The sequence below is a fragment of the Ceratotherium simum genome, chromosome 23 (genome assembly GCF_057802395.1).
Source record: "Ceratotherium simum simum isolate JZ-2026a chromosome 23, ASM5780239v1, whole genome shotgun sequence".
Classification (NCBI taxonomy): Eukaryota; Metazoa; Chordata; class Mammalia; order Perissodactyla; family Rhinocerotidae; genus Ceratotherium; species Ceratotherium simum.
Window position 1 is genome coordinate 44,836,687 of NC_141922.1, and position 27,496 is coordinate 44,864,182.

Sequence of the window (27,496 nt, forward strand, 5' to 3'; positions counted from 1 at the left end):
GTGAACATGGACAATAGCAATGATTGAAAAGTGTTATATAATAGAAAGGATACAAAACTTAAAGTCAGAACATTTGAGCTTTGGTCCTCATTTTGTCATTAGCTGTCTGACTGTGGGCTAGTCACTTTCAGCATCATTATTTGACAAAAAGTGTATGGGAGTGTTGGACTAGACGATTGTCCAAGTCCCAGTGATTATTCTGTCTCCTCTGGCAACAAGCTTTGCATAGAAGTAACGTGTTTAAAATAATGTAATGTGATTTAGCACTCCAAAAACTTCTGTAACACTATGTGGTTGTTTATTATTTACTGATGGCGTATTCTGGAAAATAGAGTATATTTATTTCCATGGTATAGGTAATGAAACCAATAATATTCATAAACTTTAATTTTTTTCTCAAAGATCAGTTTACTACAAATATTTAAGTATAATCCAGATTCTCTGACTATTGATTTTATTCATGAATATTTACTTAGTGCATACTAGAAATGGACTGGCATGTACTGAGTACCTATACCATGCTAGGAAGTTTGAAAGCAAGGACTCTAGAGTCAGAAATGCCTGAATTTTAATCCTGACTGCCATATTTTAGCTGTGATCTGGGACAACTTACATGACCTTCGGGTGGCAGAGAGAAGTTTGTGGAGAAAGCCTTAATTATCTGAAGGTGAAACATGTTTACTTCAATACTTTTCAGTGAGTCTATTTCTGGTACAGGTGTGGTATAAAATATTTATGAATCTGGATTATTCTGAAAATTATTTATTTAAAGTTATTTATGATAATCAGAATATATACTAAGCTATTTTTATAAGTTATCTAAGTTGATGGCAGAAAAATTCATTAGCTAACATGTTGAGTGTACATTGTGGACTAAGATGGTACTTAGAAGGGAAAAATTTCTGAAATACTAAGTAAGAACCAACTTTCAAGGCAAGAAATCTTGAGCACTGGGTGGGGGAGTCCCCGCAAATAGATGATGGACAGACAGGTCATTCAACCCAAGATCCCACTGATGGAAGAGTTCAGGATCCTGTTACACTCTTTTTAGCAAACAGAAACTTGGAGCAGCCACCTAAAAAGATAATGGCTCCAAAGACCTCTGCTCCTGAGAAGGCCCGGGAAGCATTCTGACTTCTCAATGTTTACGCCTAGGAATCCTGGAGAGCTGCTCAGCTGGTTTTCATTGGATGTATAATCTATGAGGGTCTCTGTCCTTCAAGCCAAGGATCAAAAGAAAAAGCCTTTGATTCTTTCCCTTCTCCTTCCATTTCTCTTTTTGTTTTCCCTGGATAAATAAAAATGGGACAAAAAATCTTTTAAAACTAAACCTTCGATTTTTATTTTCAGTTCGTGGGTACTCTTGAGGTAAAAGAAAATAATTAAAAAATCTTTTCAGGATTGAAAATTTAAATCTAACAAACTATTTAATCTTAAAATGTAAAATGGAAATCATAGTAGAACCTTGTGCATGGGGCTGTTGAGTGAATTAAGTACAATAATATATGAGCATAACTTAGTTACCTTGAGACCGGTCTCTGCTTTATCACACATTCAAAAGGAAAATAAATATGAATACATACAAAATCTCTGAAAAATCCTGAGTTTATTCTCTGAAAATCTCTTGGGAGAACCATGGAGGAGGTTAGACAGTATGGCCTGCAGAGAAAATCATCTTTATCCATCTTTCTTCCCAAAGTCAAACCCCAAAGGGCAGCTGCTCCAATCTTTCCTAATTCTCCTTCCACACCCCTCTGAAAACTACTCTTTCCTTCCTTCACCTTGATTCTTCTCTCCTTCTTTTTCTCCCCTACTCTGGCCCGCTTATTATCACATAAAGCAATCTGATCTTGGTTCCTTCCACTTGAACTCCAATTGAACACATTTTTTCCTAGTGATCTCCTCCAATTCCATGCCTTTATATAACATAGTCTCTATATGCCTATGCCCACCAAGTTACCATATTCAGTAAGCATCTACAGCATCTGATAATCACTACAGACTCATATCCAACTACCAACTTAGATGTTATCTCCAATTAACATGCCAAAAATGTAACCCCTGATTCCTATCATCCAGAATGTTTTCCTTTCCCATTCTTCCCTATATCAACAAATGGCACCATCATCCATCAACTTTCTTAAAGGGAAGAGTCGACGTGCCCTTTCCCTTAACCCTTACACTGAGTCTATCAGCAAAGCCTTTTATTTCTAACTCAAAACACGTCACAAATTCGTCCACTTCCATCATCCTAGATCCAGACATAATCACTTCTCAAATGGTCTACTGTAACAAACCACAAACTGACTCATGATTATTGACACTTGACAGTCGGCTTTTTAAACAGAAGCCCGAGATTTTTTTTTTTTAATTTATATCATGAAGTTCTTCTTCCTGAAACTCTCCAATGGCTTCCATCATTTTGTAGCAAGCCCCAGATTCCTACAGCCCATAAAGCCTTACAACACCTGGTTCCAGCTTCCTATCCATCCAACCTCATTGCATGACACTCCTTCATCTCTCACTACATCTCAGACTTCTTAGCTTTCCCCTTTGTCCCGTGTTTCCAGCAGGGACTTTGCACTTGCTCTTCCTCAGTCTGGACTCTTCCTAGTCCCAAATGACTGTCTTCTCTCTTCATTCAGGCTTCAGCTCAACTGTCACTCTAGTAAGAAGTTTTCCCTTACCACATTACCTGCAGTACCTTCCTTCAAGTCAGATCACCCCATCTTATTTTATTAACATTAGTCATAGCTCTCAGTAATAATTTTGAATATATATGTGTATATATATATATTTGTTCATTTTCTGTCTTCTGTCTGTCCGCATATGCCTCATTTGAGGGTGAAAACCAGGAGGACAGGGACTATGTTTTTCGTATCTACAGCTATGATTCCACAGCTTAGAACGCTGCATGGCACAATAGGTACTTAATAGTTAATAATTGAGTGACTGACTAAATGGAAGGACTTTTAATTTTATTTTTCTTTTGATCACTGTCACTCTCTTCCTCAGTGAATTGTTCTGCCCACTAAGGACACCCAGGCTTTCCTCTAGGAAGTCTTTCTTCCCTATCTCCTGCTAGATTGGGAGAGATGATTCAGATGCCTTAGACGTAGTGTTGCCTCTCTTAACTGCATTGTTAAGAGAAACTGCACTGTGTTTATCAAAGTTTCTTCTATTGCATCTTGAAGCCAAGGAATTAGAAGATGTTCTTGAGAGCAAATCCAGCAGTTTCAGACTTAATGTCCCCAGCGTTCTCCATGGTTTGTGTCTATAGAGAAAGAAGGGAGATGGATGTCCATTGAATTTTTTCCTTTATGTGTGTACCTTTTGTCACAAATGAAATAATCACATGGGCGTCAGCAACCCCCAAGCACTGGGCTAGTCTGCACCTGTTAGTGAATTCAACAATGCATCCTGAGGTCTGTAAGGCACCAAGAGATTAATGCCCATAGTTGCACAGGAATTTCATTTGGTACCAAATCTGGTGCATCGAAAGCAGAAGAAACATCACAGTCTAGTCTACCCACATCTTGATGTGCCCTTTAGGGGTCTCCTGAGAAGTCTCCAATTTTGTTAGATGGTGATTATTCTTGCATTACTTCTAGCTAACCAAAACATCCTTGGCTTCACCATTTAAACTTCCTTCTTTGGTCTTAATCCCTGAGGGTGGCCATGTTGTTACCTTTCTCTTTCTCCTCTTAAATGAGGTTCAGGAATTACATGTATTTCGTTGACCTCTTGGGGTGAAGGTGAAATCTAAGTCTGTTCAGCAGCACTTTGTTGTAAATTGTTTGTAATCAGACATGAGGAGTTTCTGATTTTTTATGCCATGCTCCACTACAGCTTGCCAGAGGGCAGACTGAAGAAATCTCTTCAATACACAAGTAAAACACTTGGCCATTTTATGGGATGTGTGGTTATAAGCTCCACATGTGAATCCTACACCCTCCACAATATTATAAACTATTTCTAGAGGTTATTGGCAATCCACTACAAAGACAGATCTCTTTGTGGCCTTGAGCCCCAAAATAATTCTTGTGACAGAACAAGGAGACCCTCACCTAGGCTCCGTAATCCCCGACGACCAATGTCTTTCACTCCAACAGAATTTCTGTTGTTTGATCCAATTACAATTCTGCATTCTCTCCTCTCATTCCTAGCACAAGGTTCCTCATCAGTTTCTCTAGTTTGGGGTCGCAAGCAGTCTCAATATGCTCCAAAGCCTGACTGATTGCTGGTCCAGGCTGAAGCAGATATGATTAGACAAGGATATACCCATTGCCTCAAATCTCCTCTAGTATCACCTTGTCCTTATTACCATCATCCCTTCCCCAATTCCTGCATCAGCCTCTTACCTGGTATCCCTGCATCCATTGTTGCTCCCATCAACCTTTTGTACACCTTATACAATGATATTTTCAAGCCTAAAATGTGATCATGACTCTTATTTCCTTAAATGTTTTAAATATTTCCCTTTGTTAGGAGTTAGGATAAAGACCAAAATCCTTAATAATGGCCTTTAAGTAGGGTGATCATATAATTTCCTGAGCAGAGTGGAAAGCATTTAAGAGTGAAAGGATATATTATTATTAATTACACTGGGCACCAGGTATAAACTAAGACTGTCTCAGCCTTACTGGGATGTGTGTCATCCTACTCTAAGCCTCTGCATTGGCTTGTCCCTGCCTCTCTTTCCAGCCCCATGTCTCACATTACTTGCTCTTGCTTTCTACCCTTAGCCGCACTAGGCTTCTCTCAATTCTCAAATGTGCTGTGCCATTTTAGCTGCAGTAGCACTTTTTCTTCTGCCTAAATTGTTCTTGCCTCCGCCCCAGCCCCACCTTTCCTTTTGCATAGTTAATTACTTTTTTTAGGTGAAATCCTACTCTAATATCACGCATAAGCTAATGATCATTTCCTCAGTAAATTTCACCCTTCCTGCCTCATTTAGCCAGTTCCCCCATTCTGCTCTCATTGTACCAGGTACCTCACTGACAATGAATGCACTTACACTCCTCTAAAGTTGACATTTATTGATGTGATTATTTCATCATGTTTTTGTCTCCCCACTAGACTACGGGAGCAATAGAAGGCATGGCACCATTTTATTTCTGCATCTAGAAAAGTACCTGAATCTCTGTATGTAGAAAGTGCCCGACACATTATAATGCTGGCTTAATCAACAGCTATTGAGTAAATTAATTAATACTGTTGTTGCACTTACAGAGTTTACGTAGGAGTCCAAAGGCATATATCCAGTACACATTGATAAAACTGATCACCATGTGTGTATGATTTTTTAGAACATTTTCTTTTCTCTTTGAAAAAATGTTGAATTCAAGAAATCTTAGGAGTTATCTACCTCTCTTCTGTAGCCATTTAAATTTCTTCTTCTTTTAGAAGAAGAATGAAGAAAAACGAACATTTAGGTTTGCATAAGATGAGGTGACCAGCATGGGAATTAAAGACTCATGGTTCAATGACAGTATTCCACATTCATGAAATGAATAGTTCATAGTATATCCAATATTTTAATTTCAGACACATTCACAATCAATACTGATCATCACAGTCTAGTCAATTGCTCAGTGATCCATGTCAATAATGATGACAGCTGAAATTCATTGATTGGGTATGTTCTACACAGGCAGAGTTGCCAGTGGAAAAGCATTTTCAGGGAGACAAGACCAGGCTTAGACCAATTTGTAAAATAACTGTTAGCTGTCACATGAGCCCCTAGGTGGTCTTGTGCCCTCAGACGATTCCTCCAGCTCAAGTGCCAAGTTCTCTAGATGCTCCCTCATCCTTACCAAAACCTACTTTCAGAAAATTACGATTTATACATATTGTAGGGAGAATCCTAACTTCAGTTATAGAAACTTCAGAATATTAAGTATCATCTCTTAATACACTAAAGGGAATATTAGAGGATTTGACATGGGACTTATGGGCCATCCTAAGCACCTTCAAAATAAAACCTATTGAGGGCTGTGATAAAGAATTAGTCTCACTCTCTAGGAAAGGTTACTCTACATTAGTAATTTCACAGTCATGTTTGTGATACTGCTTCCATTCCTTCTTAAGATTTCAAGAATCTTAGTTTTAAAAAACTTTTTTCTGCCTGAGGAAGAATGGGTAAACTTAATGTGAAATTTAGCATCAAATAGTAGTCAACCAATGTTGTTTTCAGTGCAAGATCTTACCAAAGAAAATCTTCAATTGACACAGAATCTGCTTTTAATAGTTTAATGATTACAATCCCTAAATTATTCTTTCTTAGGATTGGTTACACTCAAACTATGTGTATTCAATCTTAGTATAGGCCATTTGACTTGAGAGAGAAGCGGCGGGGAGAGAGAGAGGAAAGGGTCCAGATGAACTTTCTATCGTCATCTCCTACACACACACACACGCACACACACACACACACACACACACAGCCATCTCCTATTGCATCAAGTACAAGGCCTAGTCCTCAACTCATGAGCCAGAGGAAAAGATAATTAGCTAGGTAGAAATGGATAAGAAAGAAATCACGGAGACTTTATCGTACTTTGTCATAGCAAACAGAGGCTGTCAAAAATACCTGGAAATAAGGAAAGTTTTATTAAGAAAACGTGATTTGTATTTTCTAGACTTTTATGATCACTATAGAAGCTCTATAGAGTCTCTTACTTTTATAGTCAGTATGTTTTCTCATGTTAAACATGGAAAGAACATAATATATGGCACAAAAACTCTGCAGTGTTAGAATTTTGGTTATGAATAAAAGTAAAAGAATATAATATGCTTCATCCTTTGAAATACAATGAGAGTTCAAAGACAAAATGAGTGAGACAATAGGATGAGATGAGGAGATTGAAGATGCAAGAAAACAAATTGAGAACCAATATACAAAACTACAGAGAAAAACAAAGATGAAAGAGAAAGAAAGAAAGGGAGAGAGAAAGAGACAAAATAAATTGATTCATGACAAAAAATTTACTAACATTAACTCTTGGGATAATCACGGTGAATACAAAGGGAAAAGGCAAAGGGAATAAAGCCATTTCAGTAGAGACAAAAGATCTGATGGGAAAAGAGATTTAACTTAATGTATTGTTGATATCTTCAGAATGAATAACGCAATAAATTGAGCAGAAAAAGTATACAGAATTAAAATGAAGGACAATTTCCCTGAGATGAAGAGATATATTGAATCTACGTAGTGAAAACTTCTCTGCATCTCAGGAACTCTGAAAAATCCCACAGAACAACATCCTGGTTAATTAAAACAAATGGCAAAAATAGGGAAATAATTTTGCAGGCATCTATAAAAATTCATTAACTAAGTGGGGAAATCAGACTGATTTCGTATTTTTATACAACAGTTAATCTTAGAATGTGCTTGAGCAATGCTTAAACAGTTTGAGGAAAAATAAAGTGTGACCAGAGAATATTAGCCAAGGTGTAATTTAAGTATAAAGGCAGTAGGCAGATATTTTGCAACATATAGGACTCAGAAAAAGAGAAATAAATTTTTCTTGGAAAAAAGAAGGGAAAAAGCGCCCCATATATTCAAGCCACACAAAAGATAAATTAAAAAAAAAATGATTCATAAATGGTAAAACAACTGTAACTATTTATAATTATTAGAGACTAAAATGTAAATTATTAAAATTGGGAATATAAAAATAATACTCCAACTATCCAAAATCAGGAAGTGGGAAAGTGGGGACAAAGTCTAAGATTGTTAGTTTCGCACAGGTCATAGTAAGGGGTTAAATGTTGTACAAGAAAGAAGATAGAATTCTCCCAACAAGTTGATGATTTTCTTAATCTATTTTTTTTAAAGCATATAAAGACTTCTGAAAAATATTTTCCCTTGTGATTAAAAAATTTTTGTTTAAATTTCTGCATTACTTTAATATTTATTTTAGTTTCATTTTTTTCTGTTAAACTCATGTAAAAATTAATTTTAATGATTTTTAACTTAAAGGTAGCATACATAATTTCCTCTCATTTTATAAAACTAATTTTTCTAACTTTCCATTATTCCTTTGGTACATATGATCATCCAATGTTTACAATCATTATTTCTGGCTGGTGATATTTTGTGTAATTCTTTATAGTTTTTGGTTAACAGTTCGTGGTTTATAGCTTTGTTTGAATTTTTAATAAACGTGCATCATTTTCTAAATGTACAGTAAAGTTATTTATCTAAAAATAACAAAAAAGAAAGTTAAAATATATCAGTAATTTATTAGTTGGTATACTATCATTTTTAGGAGGTCAGAGTAAATCTTTCTACTTCTCCTGTTTCTTCATTTTCTTTACTTGTGGACTAATGTTCATGGATACAGAAGTCTGTTGAAATTCTTCTTTGCCAAAGATTAGTTTAATAATTGGTAATTTTGACATTCATATTGTTTCTATATTTATATAGAGTTCATTCACTCATAATTCTTATTTCCATTTCTTTTTTTGTTGCTTTATTGGCACAAAATCATTTTCTTAAACTTTTAAGGTATAAAAAAGTGTATACTATTCATGTATACAATTTAAAAAAAAATAAAACTTACATTCAGGTTAACCATCACCTAGCTTATGAAATAGAATGCTCCTAGTGTTTTTGAAGTCCACCCCGCCCTGCCATTTTTTTTTCTGTCTTTTTTTACCTCACTCTTCATTCTTCTCCTTTTGTCTCCCTCACAAAAGGACATTTTTCTAAGTATCTTCTTGCTTTGCTTTATGGGATTTCCATGTATATATGTATGAATCTAAAACAAAATACTGTTTAATTCGACCCACTTTTTAGTTATATAAATTAGATCATTATATATACACATTCATTCTTCTGTAATGCTATGTTTTCGAGATGTATTCATATTATGCATTTATTTATAGTTAATATTTTTAACCACTATATACTATTTTTAGTAGAGTTCTCCAGCAAAACAGAACCAATAGGATATATAGAGATATAGAGAAAGAGATTTATTTTGGAGGATTGGTTCACGTGATTATGGAGGCTGAGAAGTCCCATGATCTGTTTGTGACCTGGAGGCCCAGGAAAGCCAATGATGTAAGTCCAGTTCAAACCTGAAGGCCTGAAAACAGGAGAGCCAATGATGTAAGTCCCAGTTGGAGTCCTAAGGCCCAAGAACCGGAGGCAGACGTTGTAAGTCCAGGTATGAGTTCAAAGGCTCGAGAACCAGGAGCACCAATATCCAAGGGCAGGAGAAGATGGATGACTCAGCTGAAGCAGAGAGCAAATTCACCCTTCCTCTACCTTTTTGTTCTCTTCAGGCCCTCAAAGGACTGGATGATGCCCACATGCCTGGGTGTTCCTGGAATAACAATTGGGTATGTTAGAACTCCTGTTATCCTCTATGTCTCTTAATCTCTCTTTTGTATTTCCTATATCTTTGTCTTGCTGTGTTAAGAATCTATGTAACTTACTAAGTTAAATATTCTGGCTTACAAATTATCTCTTCAGCTCTATCCAGTCTTCTTTTCAACCTATTCAATGAACTTTAGATTTCTGTTTTTATATGTCTAATTTATAGTTTTGCTTGGATTTTTTTCAAATCTAAGTGGTCTTTTTAAAAATATTGTTCTCTGCTCCTATTTGTGACCTCTGTTTCATGTTTTTAAATGCTAAGCATAGGGGAGTGTTAGCTGTCTGCAGATGATCCCTTGTAGGACTTCATTCCCTTGAGTGTTTTTATCATTCTTGACTATGAGCTCATATTCCTTAGAATTTTACCTGTGGCACTACTTTGATTTTGGATTGAAGTAGCGTTACCCTAAAGAAGACTACACAAATAGTGTGAATGAATGAATGAATGAATTTACTTTTGAGGATTTACGTCTTATATTTAAAAGGCTTGGAATTCTAGGAACTAATTGTGCAGATAGTCTGAATTTAAATCATTCAAAAACAAGAAAACCAAGTTGTATTTACAAATTCTCAGGGATTATATTTATTTTTCCCATCATCCAGTGCCGAGGTCTAGATACGCAAGATTTCTGCTGTTTCTTCTGTGCAATTAACTTATTTTTCATTCATCCTTCTACTGACGGTATAACCATTTAGGATTCTTGCATCGTTTCCTATGAAATTGCCCACCTTGGACAGCTCTAAGACTTCTCTCCAGTCTGCACCAAATGTTTCAAACAACTCAAATTTTCATCAACAGTGTATTGGATAAATCAATTATGGTATATTTATACAACGGATCCTATGCATCAATAGAATAAATAGACTATTGCTGCTTGCTATACCATGAATAAGTCTTTCAAACAAAATATTTTTCAAAAGAAGCCAGTCACAAAATATATGCATACTATGTGATTCCATTTTTATGATGTTCAAAGGTGGCAACACTAATTTATGGTTTTGGAAGTCAAATTAGTGGGCACACTTCAAGGGAATTAGTGACTGGAGATGAGGGGGACTAGGGAGCTGGTAATATTTTGTTTCTTGGTTACCAAGGTTACACATGTGTTACATAGGTGTGGTTACACAGGTGTGTGTTCACTTTGTGAAAATTCATTAAACTGACACCTTTGATTTATTTGCTTTTCTGTATGTATGTTCTATTTCAATAAAAAGTTTCCTAAAAAGTGTTTTTGCTCCAAAGCTGTTTATTGCATAGTCCATGATTTCCCCACTAATATGTACGGCCAACTCGAGAGAGAGGGAGAGTCAACCAGCATGCCTGCAAATAACAACAGAGGAAACAGCTGCCTAGATGGCCACCCTCCTGAGGGGAGCCAGGCTCGTCCTAAATACTGGCTCCTGACTCCATGTCATGCCAGCAGCATTAGGAGCACAGGTTCATACTTGCTCTTTTCATGAGTAATTGCAGGTTCTGTTTTTCTCCTTCTGTTTCCTGACACATCATGAGTAAGTGTGCAAGCACTGGGTTTGAATCCAGACTTTGCCACCTACTAGCTAGTTTGAGCTAGATGCTAACCTTCTTTAACCGTCAGCTTTCTCACTGGTAATTTGAAGATAATAACAGTTCCTAAATGAAAGGATTATTGTGAGGATTTAATTAGATAATGTGCACAAAGCATTTAGCACTGTGCCTGGTACAAAGTAAGCTCTGATAAAGATTAGATATGACTATTATTATTATTAACCTTCCACTTCCCTTGATGTCTTCTTACATTCTCTTTCTCCCTAGTCTATTTAGACTGGAGCATCATCTATTTAGATTCTCATCTATCCACTTTCCTTGTTCTCACTCTCCTTTCCACCATGCTACAGACCAAAGTAGATGGTGGCAGAGTGCCCAGATAATTTATGATCTCAAAGAGTGCTCTCAAAAGCTATCACATAAATTGAAAAGAGGCAATAGCTTGATCCAAAATGAGAGAGAAAGGCTTGTGTTCTCACATATTAGAGCTAAAGCCTTACAACCTCTACAGTACCTAGCACAGCACTCTGTATTTAGACCTAGTGTTTAATAAATGTTTCTGACAAGGATGGTGAGACGAGTCCATCCACTTCACATGCATGCATGCAGGGCTAGGATACCATGAAGTTACAAATAACCTCCCACAGCTACCTGCCGAGGTGACTCTGGGAGATTCGTGGTGGTGGTGTGTGTTATTTATTGCCTATGTTAGTTAAACTTTCATCTTCAGTTTGCTAACTTCCTTTGTCGTGTACCTTCATGACTAAATAGAAAGAGCTTTTTTTGTGGTAGGGGTACCCATTTAAAAGTTGTTTTCTCTTTGTAACATTACAGTATAATCTTTTTATTGAGTTATTACACAGAACCTCACCTATAAATGGGTATACTAACACGTTATTAAGTCATTACAAAGATTAAAAGAAGAAAGTTCCTGGAACAAAGTAAGTGCTCAAAAAATGGTGGATCCTTCTCAGGTCAGATTAGAGCGTTGACCTGGAAGTGTGAACTGAGAATGGAAAGGAAGGAACACTCTGAGTCTACTTCTTCACTGCTCAGAGTATTCTATCTCCTCTCTCTTTCAGAGATGGAGAATGGCCTCAAGATGGAGGTGGAAAAGACCCTGACATGGTTTTATATATCACCCAGGATACCTTTTCCAAGTCACATACGGTCAGTAATTAATGCTAAACTAGTGACACTTGTGTAAGTGGGTTATAGATTGTTGCTGTGGTGCATACAAAGTTTATTGGATAAATGTTTTTAGGAAAGGGGAAGACATTAGTCTCTTAGTGATCAATAGGATAATAAATTGTGTTTTCTTTCTCTACCTGGATTTAATGTTACCTTTCAAATAAATGCTGGCTTCCTCTTTACTTCTCTGGTTTTCAGCACTCCTAGTGTCTTGAAACACTTACAGTCACTCTCTCCACAGTCAGCAAATTCCTATCTTCTCTGCTGGACAGAGTCACACAAGTGAAGAAAACAGAAAATTAAAGCAACTAAAAGCAAAGATATCACTTTGATATGGAGCATAACTTTGATAACTGACAGTACTTATCAACTAGCATGTGATCCCCAAGTAGAACCAGATTTTCAAATAGAAACATCCTCTCCCACCCATCAAAAACACACCCATAGTTCCCCCTCCAACTTGCTAAGGCCTTTGTGACATCCTTTTGGAGGAATTTCCCATTTATCACATTGTCAATAATTTATGAAAAAACAGGTCTCTGACTATTCAGTACTTAAGAGCAAATACAGGTAATGTTTTAAATTAATAGCAACTTAACTACTCTCCATTCTATTCAGCTTTCTCCAATCCAAATATGATCAGGATTTAAGATTCTGCAAAAGCCAATGTGTAAGTGCCTGTCATTAGTAAGGAGATTAAGGAAAGGAAGAGAGTTTTGTTGGTGTAGTTTCCTCTTTGCTTTCTTTTATCTGAGTTGCTCCTATTGAGGCAAGCAGCTTCCTAACATCCTGAAAGATCATGATTCAGCCATAAAAAATGGGAATAGAGAGAATGTAAAAAAGGTCTTCAGAGTTTCTTTCCTTAATTTTCCTCCAAATGACCCATGCTGAAAAAGAAATATATTATATTCCTTATCCCAGTTCAGTATAGGTAGCTAGAAGAAACAGAGAAGTTTATCTCCTCTCCCTTTCTTCCCTTACTCAATAATTTCTATCCACTATTGGTTATAAATAGCTAATCCATGACATAGCTAATCAACAACAGATTCTTTGTAATCAATGTTAAAATTAAACACCCAAGTGTAACCAGTAGTCCTTCCAGGCAAGTATGTATCATGGCAGCACAGAAACTATTTAACAAATATTTATGGTCTTCCCACTATGTGCTGGGAACTCTGTTAGCATCTTGAATCAGAAAGTGGCAATTGAGAAGGAATGAACAATTTAAAACCAAGGAGGAAGCCAAATAGTAAATGGTTTTATTTTCCTCACCAATGATATAAAGAATATGTCATTTTTAGTAACTTCCCATACTATTGGGTGTGTTGATGCATAAGTATAGATAAAATGTGTGAGGTTTGCACTGGATTATATTTATATGCCTTGTTATTCCTGCATAAATATGCCCAGCCTATCTTTTGCTAATTGCTATTTAGAGCGATGGTGATTAAAGTAAATACAGGAGTACAAATAGGAATGCTTTAAAATAATGGTGTAATCATTACTAATTCATTTTATATTTATTGTGGTATTAAGTCTAATGAACCTTCTTGATATTAATGTGGGCGTTATAAGTACTCAGATTGAATTTTTCACTGAGTCAGTATTAATTAAATGAATGGTTATTATTACCTGGGTAATGGGCCTAGAAGGGATATTATTTTGGTATTTATAAAAATCAATAGTAATGCTTTAATAGTAAAAGTGTGGTTTTATTCTTTCATGTTGATTATGGGTACTGCCTGATTAATGCATGCTTATTGCACAATAGTATAGTTAACTAGATTCCAAGCTGATGACCCTAAGTTCCTGTCAGATCTTCCTTACCACGGAAGAAAGAGGAAATCCTATTAAAGTAGTCCTGATCTGGAATAAACTTTTTGTTTTTCCTAACCCTTTGAAATTGACAGTCCATATGTGGTTTATACAGAATGCTCTCAATTAATCATATTATTAGAATAATCAGCATCGTTTTCTGACAGTAAGTTAAATGAGATGATACAAAAGGGCTTGAAAACTAAAAATTATTATTTTCTCATATTCTGCATTGGTAGAATATTTTTATTTTATTCAAAGACCTTTTGCAACTGTTTCCCTACTCTAATTATTATTATCATCAACATCATCTTTAATAAGAAGCAATATATTTAGTTGATTGTAGTGAATGGTTCAGTTAAGAAAATAATTTGGCAGAACAGAGAAACTCTTGCCTGTGGAGCTGAATCTTAGCTCCACTGCTTACTAACCATATGACCTTCTAAGGCTTGGTGTCATCATTTACAAAAGAGCAACAACAAGCGCACCTACCGCACAGATTTACGAAGCACCTCACTTAGTAATAGGCATGGCATAAGCTCCCCGTGTGTGTTATTACAATTGTAACAGACAATCTGGCAGGGGATAAATGAAGATGGAGCAGGCTACGCATCCATCTAAAGTTAAAGAGGCATTTAGGTAACACTTGTGTCAGGAACAAGGAAGGAACACGAGGAAAAACTCAGGGAGGAAGCAGAGTACCGAGTAAGAAAGAAGGAGAGAAAGGCGTCTGCTGAAACAGCTCACACCCGGGCAGCGCGGGACGAGCTGCAGGAGGGCAGACCCGGCCACGTTTGTAGGACTTCACTTGAATGAAAACAGCAGGAAGGAAGCACACCATTGGAGCCGTTGAAGAGGTCAGAAACAAGCCTGGAACACTAAGAAACTGGACCACACAATCTACCCATTGTGAGGAGGAAACATCACAAATGAGCCCAACTTTCCAAAGTGTGTGGCGCATTGGGAAATTTACTGCCAAAAGTGGGACTGACTTTTATCAAATTTTATATGTCTGAATTAACTGACAATTTGATTTACTTCATGAGTTAACATGAAACTGGAAACAAAAAGTAATAATTCTTTCAGTTATACCTCTCAAATTGTGTTTTGCATTAAATAGAATTAAGAGAGTTGTCAAAATGTAGAGGATATATAATTTTAATGATTTGTTGGGAATTAAAAATTATAATATATCAGTCTTATTTCCATGTGGACTATATATATATACACTAATAGAAGTACTATTTTAAAATGTTAGAGATTAGTTTTTACTTAATGTGAAATGCTACATCTGTTATATAGAGGTTTTAAAGGTGGAAACTGATATATGTATATATATTTCTTTTTTGCTAAAAAGAAAACACAGATTTTGATAATTATTTAATAGCACACAAAATGCGTTTAATCTCAGTTGTAATATAGTTGCTTTTGTATTAAAACATAAATTAAAAATTTACCATATTTTGAGAAATTAACCTTAATGCATAAAGTATTATTAAATCTCAATACATGTATTAAGTAACTACTCTGTTATTTATGTTTCCAATAGTTTCAATATGTGGTGGCTTATAGTACATTCTGAATCATGGTGTAAATTGAAATACTCTTAATATCTAAGCACAAAGAATCAAAAGAAAAAGTGGAAAATTTCAAATGGAGAGAAAATTGGTGAAAATATAGATCAGGCCATCATCAGTCACAACGTAGTGCTTACTCCGTGACTGGAAAACTGAGTACTCCCAAAATCTGCCAAAATCAAGCATATATTTTTTTAAATACTGATAAATTCTGATCTCTCTCCCTCTCTTCCTCTCCCTCCTCACCTGCTTTACCCCCCTCTGTCCTTGGGGAAAAATAATCCAAGAAAAAGTAATTAGGTTATTTCTCTTTCTTTCACATACACACACATTCTAATGTAGTTGATATTGAGGGGTTTTTAGTAGAAAGTATAAGATTTGCAACTCACCTAATATTTAAAATAAAAATTAGCACCAGAATGCTTATTTCATAAAGTCAGTATTTTAAATATAGATAAATTATATGTAGTACTCTGTTCATGAGAGTGAAGGATGAATGGTGGAAGAATAAAAGGAAGAAGAAAGAATGCACAAAGGAGAAGGACAGAAATGAGAAGATCCACTGAGAGAGAAAGTTAGTGGTGAGAAGTGGTGCATAACCAAGGGAAGGGAGGAGAGGAGATATATCGAGAAAGAGTGGTTCAGGAAATGATATGGGGGATGCTACAGGGGTTCACAGAGTGGGTTTCAGAAATTGAAAACCTGTTTCAGAGTTTTGTCATAAAAATTAGATGTATGATCTAATCTGTATAGTTTTTTCAACCATTCTTCATCACGCCCAACCAATTGGAATAGTGCAAGAAGTTATTCACTAGGATTGCAGATCACAGAACACTGTTGAACTCAATTTACAGATGGAAAAAACTGGGACAGAGTGAAGTTTTCTGACTAGTAGAAGTCCCCACGTTGTTTAAGTACATTTCAGGCATTGATGCTATCTGCAACTTACAAAACCATTTTCCCATGGCAAGGGAAAAAATCAAACATGGCCTCTCTTCAATGATTAAAAACAACAGCGGTGTCGTCTTTACATATCTTCCAGGTAAGACTAGGATCCTAAAGTGATTCTGGTTTCACTTTGTATCCCGAATTGTTGACATCTCTCTTACACTGTCACGAAACCAATACTGCATTTTCCTTTGATCCTGCCATCTCTCTTTTGAAGGCAAACATGGTAAAGAGAAAACCTAAATGTCCATGTAATCAAAATAGCTATGGCTGTTTAAAAATAATTGCTTCCCAGGGATATCTGATTCAGTAATTATCTGCATTAAGTTTTAGATTAGATGTTTGCTTCTTGGATAGAGTGGATATTTGATATTCAAGAAGCATGGATATTGCTCTTGGTAAACAAAATGAGGTCTGATAGGATGACATGGGGGAACAGGCTGACTGCAGCCGCGGATAGGAGCCGTGCTGTTCCCTCCCGGCAGCAATAACCACGGCGCTTCTCGACATTCCTTTCATTTTACTCATCCTTCAGGGTTGAATGATGTAGAGTCGATACTAAAAATATCAATCAATAAATTAAAAATTAGAAGTAAATCTGTGTGTATTCTCTGGGTTCTAGTTCACTGAGTTTCTAAGTTAGATCTATCATAATACTTTAAACTATGTTTGTTCTTGGTTTCTTTGGTTCTGGTTTTTTCTAACTCTCATATTTCGTTTTCCACTTAAATTGTCAGACATGTAATCCCCCTTCGTTTCATTCTTGCTATTTACTATGTTATTCAGGGCAAATTAATGAGGTACTCAGAATTTTTAGGTCTTTTCTTCATAAAATAGATATAATGATTCTGCTCCAAATTTTTTTGGTGACTGCTAAATGAGTAATTATGTATTCTTTTGGCCAGTGCCCGACACATGGGAGGTATTCATACTCAGTAAGTGTTAATGCACCTCAGTTTGCATTATGAATGTACTTTTATAATGGATTATAAACAAAAAAGAGATAGCAGGCTATTACTGTTTCTTCCACACTGAGAGAATGAAAAGAGCACAGGTTCCTTCAGTAACCAGGTGGAACAGATATGTACAATAATATCGGATCGTATGGAGAGATTTACATTTTGCAAGGTGCCTGCGCATTGCTGCTCACACAGATCCAACATCCGGATCCAACGCCTCCAGCCTCATTCACCATTGCTGTGTACCCTGAGTCCCTCTATTGCTGTTATTTATTTATTTATTTATTTATTTTTGTTTTATTTTTGTGAGGAAGATCAGCCCTGAGCTAACATCCATGCTAATCCTCCTCTTTTTGCTGAGGAAGACCGGCTCTGAGCTAACATCTATTACCAATCCTCCTCCTTTTTTTTTTTTCCCCCAAAGCCCTAGTAGATAGTTGTATGTCAGAGTTGCACATCCTTCTAGTTGCTGTATGTGGGACACAGCCTCAGCATGGCCCGAGAGGTGGTGTGTTGGTGTGCGCCCGGGATCCAAACCCGGACCGCCAGTAGCAGAGCACGCGCACTTAACCACTAAGCCACGGGGCCGCCACCCCTCTATTGCTGTTAAATGACACCATTCTGTATTCCATGAAGCACTAACGTTGGCCTTTGATGCCCTCTCTTATGCAGTTCCTGGGACTTGAAAGACTCCACACCATCTACTTTCTGATGAGTTCTCTGTTTTAAATGGACCCACTTGGGTGGAATTCTTCACAAAGACTTGGTAATTGCTGTGACCTGCAGAAATTTTATAGAGCCAGGTTTTTTAAATTATTTGTACAATAATTTGACTTGTAACTGTTAAAAGATAAACTAAGGCACACTGAAATTTTCAAGAGTTTATTTGAGCAAAGATGTATTTAAGTTAGCACCAAACCGAAAGTGGTTAGGAGCGCTCCACCCACAGAAGCCATGGGAAAGGCTTTTATGGAGCAGAGGAGGAAGGAAAGCAATGAAATCATTTGATTGGCTATACTTTAAGGTTGCCTTATTTGGGAAGGCCTAGCTGGCATTTGTGATTGGTTGTTCTTAAATTTTGTTTTTTTGAGTACCAGTGCATTGGCAAGAATTGACTCTGGCTTACGTTGCGGTTTGCTTATGTAGGCTGCTAAGGAATTAGAGCTTTCTCAATCCAATGGCCTCCTTGTTTACTTACTTTAGTGTATCACATTATTTTGTCTTGTGAATTATCCTTTCTCTCCTCTCATTAAATGTGTCAAGCTGGAGAGAGCGTGTCATGCACAATGCAGGTAAAGCAATTTATACCCACGCCGAATTAAATGCCCATTGTTTTACAGATTCTTTTAAGTGTAGAATAATGGATATACAGAATTTTAGAGGCATCCAAGGGGCATCAAAAGCCTAAATCTGCCCTAACTGTTGACTCAATGTTGAACTCTCCCTCTACTAACTCATGCCAAGTAGTTCTGCCAGCATCGTGCCATCCAAAAGCAAACATCCCTCCAACAAGCCCCACATCCAATTGGTCACCAAGAGTTGACTAATCCTCCACTGTGTCTTGTGCAATCATCAGGGATATGATAGTATCAAGCTGTTTTGTCCAGTCCTGGAAAAAAGCCTCCCATAGTTCTCAATTTAAAAATTCATGGTGGCACAAAAAAGATGAAACCTCATAACACTAGAAACTGAAGTCAGCAAATTATTGGAGCCTGACATTTTCTCTAGTTACAGAATTAACGAGTTCCTCTCTCACTTTTTTTAAAGCTGGTTTGAGCTGATTTGCTGAACACACTCAGTGTCCCATGGACACTTTACTCTCTGAAATAAAACATGTAGCTGGACAGGTGTCATGAAAGGAAAAGCTTCTCCTCACTCTTTGACCCTGTCTTAGAGAGACAGAGGTTACACAAATTACACACACTGTACTTGCTCAGGGGTACTCAGACACAGCCAGATTTGGTACTTCTTTTTCTACAACCATTCCAAGACCCCAACTCTCAATAGACAGCATACTGAAGGCACTGAAGGCAGAGAGACACACAGAGAGTCAGGGAGAAAATGAAGACTGGACGCTGTCCTTTGCTGCTCTGCAAGTGCTGTTTCCTCTGCATGAAGTGTTCTTCACAACATACGAACTTAATCATTTGTGTTACAGCTATTGTTTTTGCTTGCCCAGAATCCATTTCTTTCTTCAGTAATAATTTTTCCACACTCTTTAGGAGAGCCCTCTCTCCCTCAATCAATCCTTGCTCCAGGTGAGGGAACAGAACCCAGACCTGGTCACTCAGGACATCCCATTCCTCTGATCTCAGCAATTCACCTGGAAAAGGGCATGTGACCCATCTAGGTAGACAAGACTTATTTCTGAGACTTATGTTGGAATCATTGCGAATGAGAAGCCTTCTCCTTGTTAGGGTAGCAAACATGGTAGGAAGTGAGTATGGAGCTGCTTTTGGTCTTGCAGAGAATTCTGGAGTCTTTTGGAGAATTAAGCCAACACAGAGGATAGCAGAGTCAGATGATGGAGAGATGGATTACCTGGATCCAGCCACGCTGAAAGCCTGACCTGGCCTGGACTTCTCAAGTCCTTGAATCAATCAGTGACCTTTTATTTAATTGTGTTTGCTAGAAACCTGCTGACAAATAAAATACTCCCGATTGACACATTATCTCTCTCAGCTCAGCTCAAGCATTGCTTCCTCAGGTAAGCCTTCTGTGACACAACCACAGCCATCAACCACCACTTTCTTCTGCCTTCCACATGGCTGCCTCAGGTTCCTTTTCTGTGCTGTCAGGAGATGGTATTCATTCCTTTTTATCTCAGTGTGGGATTTTACATTCATGTATGTGATTACTGGATTAACATGAGTCTTTCCCGTAATAATAATAATGATGATGATAATGGTGACGTTATGTATATTGAGACTTAAGCATGTGTCAGGCATTACCAGAATCATTTGTATTGAACATGAATTCTTCTTACACTTGAAAACTGAGGAGCACAGGAGTAGATGTTCCTACCTCAGACCAACAGATAAATGCTAATGGGCAGTGGCAATTGGGTTGGGGGGTGAGGAAATCAATCATCAATTCATTAATTCATCCACAACATGAAATATGAAAATGGAACTAATAATCTACAAGCATTGAAGTGGACATTAGGAGCAGAGACAAAGGTAAATAAGGGATATATGTAGATTCATCTTTAATCAAGAGAGAACTTAAAAAAAAAATACAAATCAATAACATGGAGCCTTTGGGGAAAAAAGTACTTGGCATAAGAAAAGTAGAGTATTATATGAAAGACCCAGAGGAAATTACACCACTATAAATTGTTTATTACAGGAAATAAAAAATAAATAGGCTTCTTGTTTTCAACAAGACAGGCAAAATCATGATCTGTATAGAAAAATAACAACAAAAAAGGAAATCATAAAGAGAGATCAGAATAAGGTTGTAAAAATTAGGCTGACATGCAGAATGAAACAAAAAAGCAGATGCTTGAAACACCAAAAAAATATATAATAATAAAATAAAAATTAAAAATCATGGAAACCAAAAGGAAAAATCAGAATTAAAATCTGCATTGGAAATACAAAACAACAGAACTGGTTTTAGAAAACTGGCTCAGTTACGTAAAGGACCTACTTGAAAACCTCTCCCAGCAAGAAGAGGGAGAGCATGGAGACACTGAAGCAGGCACCCCTGGTGGCTGACCAACCCCGTCCACAACCCCCTTTCCCAGCCGCTTCCCAGCTGAGGGTGGCATGTGACCAGTTCTGGCCAACGGGGCAGAGGGGTAGTCCTGGACTATATCCACGCCAAATGAAAAGGTGAACGCTGCTGGGAGAAAGCATACCTCGCCTTTTTGTTCTCTCCACTCTGATCCCTCTTTGGAATATAGTTACGATGCCGGTAGTTGCAACAACCATTTCAAAACTAAGAGGCAACAAACCCACACACTATGGCTGGAAGAACAAAGAGAGAGAATGAGGCTAGTACGTTGATATTATAGCTATTGCCTGAGCCACGTCCTGCCTACCTCTCTCTGGCCTGCTTGTTGCATAAAACAAGCAGCTTTACTTGTTCAATCCACAGTGTGGCACACATTCTGTTATTTACAACTGAATGCATTCCTAACCAACAAAGACTAAAAAATGCCAAGATGCAAGGGTGGATATGGAAAACAAAAAGAGGGTCAACTTAAGAGTACCAAAGTTTTCAGTTAAAAAGCAGAGAAAATGAAATAATAGTAACAAGCAAAATTTTAATAGAAGACCTTTGCCTGACAAAAGAAATCTGAGCCAGCTGATCAAAATGTGTGATCGTGTATCCGGCCAGTAATCAACGCTGACTCGCTTTAGGACGTAGATGGGAAAATTTTTTTGAATTAAAAGGATAAAAAAAAAAAAGCTTTACGTGAATCAAGGTAGAAAAACAGATCATCTAAGAAACAGTAAGCATTAGGAACAGTCTCCAGCCTCGCTTCTCTCCAGAAGCAAATCCCACAAAGAAATGTAGCTGTGTTAACAGCTCTGGTTCAAATTCAAAACCCAGGCAGAATTCTGGGCATAAAGACAACAGAAGAATATTCAGGTATTTAAGGGCTTGGGGAAAAAAAAAAAGCCACCCTCATATCATTACCAAAGGAAAAAAATTGTTGCAAGACATATAATAGATACTAGATGAAGAGAATTCAAGTGAAAAGTAAAAAATTGGGAAACTAGGATGACAGATAACTTTAAATAAACTAAACAGGTACAGCTGGAAGGCTGTGAGCGTACATCTGATTTTAAATAAACAACTTCAATAATTTTGAAAATTACTGTTCCAAACGCAGTTTCTAGAGCAGAGTCCCTACATCTCTTGAGAGTGGTTGGCCATATATCTGCCACTCTGGTTGTCTTTACTCCATCTGGGGAGAGTGACTTGAGGGAGAGCGACTAGGGTTTATGCCCCTGGTGCTGCTGTGGTTCTTTCTGGCTGACACTGGTTCACCATCATCCTCCCAGGACACTGTGCCTACATCACAACACCAGCTTTTTCTTGGCGCTCAGGTGTGATTTCTTTGGGAGGTATCTACAGTGTATTAACAATAGCTTTTATCTTTTGTATCCTGAGGCTTTGACATCTGGGGCTTTGCTGCCCTGGAGGCATTGCCCCTCTCAGCATTAGCCAGTTCCTTGAGATAGTAAACAACTTGTGAAGAAATACAAATACAAACCAACCAAACCAGAGCCCATACCCCCACCACCTCTTCACGGGGCTTTCATGCTGCAGGCCGCGTCCACCTGTCCTAATCTCCCAAGAGCCAGGTACCGAGCAACTAGGGACAGCAACTGTGCCCCAGGGCCTGCTGAGATGATTCTAGTACTGGTCAATTGTAAGCCTGTTTACCCCGCTTCACCTGTTTCTTCCTGTGGAAACCACAATAAAGGCTCTTGCTCCCATTTTTGCCACTCCCTCTGCCTCCTGAATGACCCTGATGCTTCCCCATGTGGCCCCTTTGTGTGGCATGCTTCCTGTTTCTAGGGATCTGTGAGTATAATAAACTTCCTTCTTCGTAATAGTCATTACCATGTTTGTGTGTCTTATCATATCCGGTTGAAACAAATCCTGGATACTCTTAAAACACACAGGGACCTCCTCATATGATTCCCTAATGTGGGTGATGCACACTCTGGCTGTGCTTTAGAATTCCCCACTTCTCAACCTCTTATTGCTAGCATCTGCTAAGGCCTACTGGCCTCCCTTTGGGGCAGGGTCCAATCACAAGGGCTGGAGCCAATGTAACAGACGTAGTCCACTGAGCCAACTGGCGCAAGTGCAGGATTCTCCCTGTTGCATCCTTGCTTTCATGCATAGCTTCAGCCAATCGCAGGCCTTGTGACCTCACCAGGTGGAACACAAGCAAGTCTCTGTGCTCCAGGGACACATATCGCTCACCATACTTATTTCCAGGCTCATGGTGGCAACTACAATGCCCAGCCAGGAACAGAGTTTCCATCTTCCCTTACGTAGACCCTCCGAAGGCAGTTCTCTTAACCTTTTCTCATTTGGCTAGGATAAAGGGGGAAATGCCACAGCTGTTAGGTGGATAATGCTCAAAGTTAATGACTCTTCATTCCTCTTTTGAATGGAGGTGGCTGATAGGAATGATGGGCGCTAATTATTGAATATGAGTTCTGATGACTTTTAGTAAATCCAACACGGGGCTGCCTACCACTTCTATTTAGAATGTGGAAGTACTTTTGCTTAATTTCCTCAGCTTTGTGGGCCTAGGCTACAATTCCAACACATCAGGAAAAAATCGCACTGTGTACCCTGCACTCCAGCACTATAAGAAGAATCTCCATTGTGGGGAAGCTTAATACAGTGAGGCTTTGAGCTACTGGAATCTTAAGCAAGTAGTTTCTGCTTTTATCAGTTCCCTAGTACCAGTGAAATTTTGAGGGAATTTTCATTTAAAGGTCCCAGGGCATTTTATTCTAAAGTGGGAGAATATAGCAACACCAAATAATTTACTTCTCTATGATCACATTAAAATGCACAGCACAATTCTTTAATTACCAGCTTAATCTAATTCTCTAAGAAGTTGGCCCTAATTGCATTGTTGATATGCAGGAATGCAAATAAGATGTTGGTTGTTTCCCTTGTAGCCAACGACTGTTTCTAATACGTACCAATCTATCCTCCTGTTAGAAAGGGTGATGTGGTTCCACTGAACCACTGGAAGTTGTCTCCCTCTCACAAATGATAATAGCTAAACCCAGAAACCAAAGAGCACATTGCTCCCCAGCAAGCACTCTCCCATACACACACCCACACACAGCAAAGAAACGTCCGCAAATAAGGCAACGAATAGCAGAAAACTCCCTGTAGACTGGCAGGAGGGAAGTGCAAATTGGACATTTGTGGAGCCGCACTCGCCAGAAGGTATGTGAAACAAACAACCCCCAGCTGCTATGCTTTGCTTTTGTAAAACGATCTTAAGGTTGTTTCACAAACACAGGTGTGATAAGGAAGAAAGGGAAAGAGGAAGAGAAGAGGGAGAGGATGCTATATGGAAAACTGGCAACCACAAACAGCATCATTACTCTTCTAGGGATGGAGAATAGACACCTTGATATGATGTGGGGCATCTGCCTCACTCCCCTTAGCTCTGCCCATTGATTCCTGAGAGGCACACTGCAGCCTGAACAGGTGTAGATAGACGCCGGGGGAAGGTCCACGGGTGGCTTGAGGGAGGGGACGGAAGCCTGATTAAAATGCTTTTTTTTTTGAAACACCTAAATGGAACATTTATAACTTGTAAAATTACCTCTTCTTAAAATCACATTTCTATTCCTTTAGGAAATAACTAAGAGTAAATATTTCTCTATATGAATTTTTGTATATGCACACATATGGGCACATACTTATTTATCTTTTTGTTTATTTCCCTTGGCATATTTTGTCCCTCTGCACAATGCCTTTGTTATGGAATACTTTATGCAAGTGTGCTATAGTTGAAAACTTGTAAACCTCTATTTTTTCAATCATGATGTGGACCTGGAGTTTAATTTTGTAGATTGGATTATGTAAGTGGCCTAAATGAAATTTTATGTTTTGTGAGTCAGGGATCAGATGTGGCTTCAGGAGATCATAATGTCCAGATTCTCCTCTGACTTCTGCCTGAGGAAGCTTACCTACACTTACTTGTGATTCTTTGTACTTCAGTGAATTCTTTCCTGAGTCAAATGGGCATCTTGGGATTGATACACTTATTTTCATTGAAATCTCCTGGAGTATTCAGATTTAGGGAAACAAAGTCCTTTATTACAACAATCAGGGAGAAAGAAAGTGACTTTGTAGGTGAACAAATCACTTTGACAAATTGTGGAATAATTCATGCTCACTCCAAATGCTTTAAATATTTGGATTGCAAATTTGGCATACTGTTAGCATGACATTTGTTTATCCCTTGACTATACTGAAAAGGTTCTTCAATATTTTGGATGGTAAGAGTTTCAGAAGGACAAAGAGATATACCGGCTGTTTCTTTAGCCTACTTTTTGAAGATATTTGCATTTTCGCCCACTGAGCACCTATTCCCCCTTCTGTGAGAGAATCCCAATTTTCCTTTACAGAAGCATCCTCTTTAGGATTGCAAGATAAAATACAGAGCTCCCAGTTAAATCTGCATTTCAGAGAAACAACAAATTACATGTTGATGTAAATATGTCCCAAATATTGCATAGGACATACTTATACTAACACAATATTCATTGTTTATCTGAAATTCAAATTTAACTGGGCGTCTTGTATCTTCATTTGCTAAATCTGGCAACTTTAACCCTCTTCTACTCTCAGTGCATTTAGTTCATGTGCAGTTAACCCTACCACTCAGCTTCAGGGGCAGGCATGTGACCCAGCCTGGCCAATCAGAACATGGCCATAGTGATTGATTCAGAGACTAGCCTAAGACCCTCCCAGGCCAATAAGAACATTTCTTGGACCTTTTGCTGGAACTATTGGGAGTAAGAAACCTTATTTTCCATCGGGGTTATTCAGGAAGCAAAGCTAGAACTTCTGGTGAACAATAGGTACAAAGAGCCTGCCTAAGAATGGAGTTAACACAGAGGAAAGCAGAATCAAGTGACATAGAAAGAGACTGAATCTTAACGTCATTTAAGCTCTTCGATCTGGCTGTCCCTGAAGTTCAAAACCTTACTTGAACCATAATTTCATTTTTGTTTCTTTGTTTAAGCCCTTTTGAATTTAGTAGGCTTTTTGAAGTCTTCATTCTTAGTCCTTGTTTTTCCTTTGTGTATACTTGCTTCTACCCCAGCAGATCTGTAAAAGAGATGAACTACTCTAAGACACTTTTTGTGCAGTTAATGACACATTTCTTTATTTTTAAACTTAAATTAGCTTTAGATAAAGACTGCTACTCTTAAATTGTTTGGAAATATAACACCTTTGGGACTTTTCTTATCCTTCCCTGGGCAGTAAAAGAACTAGAGTGGGCTAGAAATAGTACCCCATTCTATGCATATATCACATTTTATTTATCCATTTATCAGGTGATAGATATTTGGGTTGTTTCTACTTTTTAGCTATCACAAATAGTGCCTCTATGAAGATTCATGTTCAAATTTTTGCATGGACATGTGTTTTCATTTATCTGCCATTGCTGCTTGCTATTACTTGGTGCCAGCGTTGGGCGTGGTCTTCCCCTAGACCTGGGGCTCTAGTACCTAACCAGGAAAGTCTTTCTTGCTCAATTTTTCTTCTGATTTCTTCCATCTTAAATCCATCCATCACTTTCAGGAAGACCTCTGCAATTATTTTCCTATGTCAATCAATGTTTCAAAACTTCTCATAGTCTGCCATTGTTCTCAAAATGAAACCCCAAACTCCTCAATTTAACATTTAAGATTTTTCTTAAGATTATCTTTCAACTCCAAATCATATTTATCTGCCCTGGACATGACAAAATCTCTGCTCCACAATATCCTCCCTGGTCTGGCAGCCATCCATGCTCATTCCTTTCATTGGCCTTAGCTTTATATTTACCCTCATCTAGCCATCTCCGCTCAGATGGCCTCCTTCCCTCCTGTGCACTTTTTTAAATCCTACATTTTCTCTGTTATATAAATCTATCACAGAATGCTTTACCTTTTCTTGATTTCCAGAGCACTTAAAGTTTATATCATCTATATTTGCATTTAATCACTAATTGTCTTATATTGCTCTGTAACTGCTTGATGGGCATGTACCATATCTCCCTAGCCATATGAAAGGTCCAGAAGGGCAGGCATTATGTCTAAAAGTAGGCAGATGTGAAAAGATAAAAAGTCCAAAGATGGCTGACTTCTGATTCCAGTACTGGGGGGCTGGGAAATTCAGAGCAACCTTTCCAATAAGGATTACTTGAAAAGCTGGGCAAAATTTGTTTAAAATCTGGTTTAATTACTGGAATAATAGTTAAACAAAGACAGAAAATTTTAAACTCAGAAAGAAGGTAGAGGACAAAATTGAGAATTGGACACTACGATAAAAGGATATAAAAGTTTTGAAAAAGAACAAAAGAAGAATATTAGAACTG

At 37.7% G+C, this 27,496-nt stretch overlaps 1 long non-coding RNA gene across 2 annotated transcripts in view; it reads right to left on the reverse strand.

Moving 5' to 3' along the window:
* Positions 1-8,438: 8,438 nt before the first annotated feature.
* LOC147914020 (uncharacterized) overlaps positions 8,439-27,496 on the reverse strand; it is a 39,010-nt gene continuing 19,952 nt past the window's right edge. Inside the window, exons 2-3 of one of the 2 annotated variants that reach the window (XR_015555983.1) lie at positions 12,258-12,365; positions 8,439-9,335 (exon numbers count right to left, since the gene is read on the reverse strand). This is a non-coding gene — a long non-coding RNA (uncharacterized LOC147914020). Of the gene's footprint in view, positions 9,336-12,257; positions 12,369-27,496 lie in introns of both variants that reach the window. The other variant, XR_015555984.1, reaches the window with a different exon arrangement.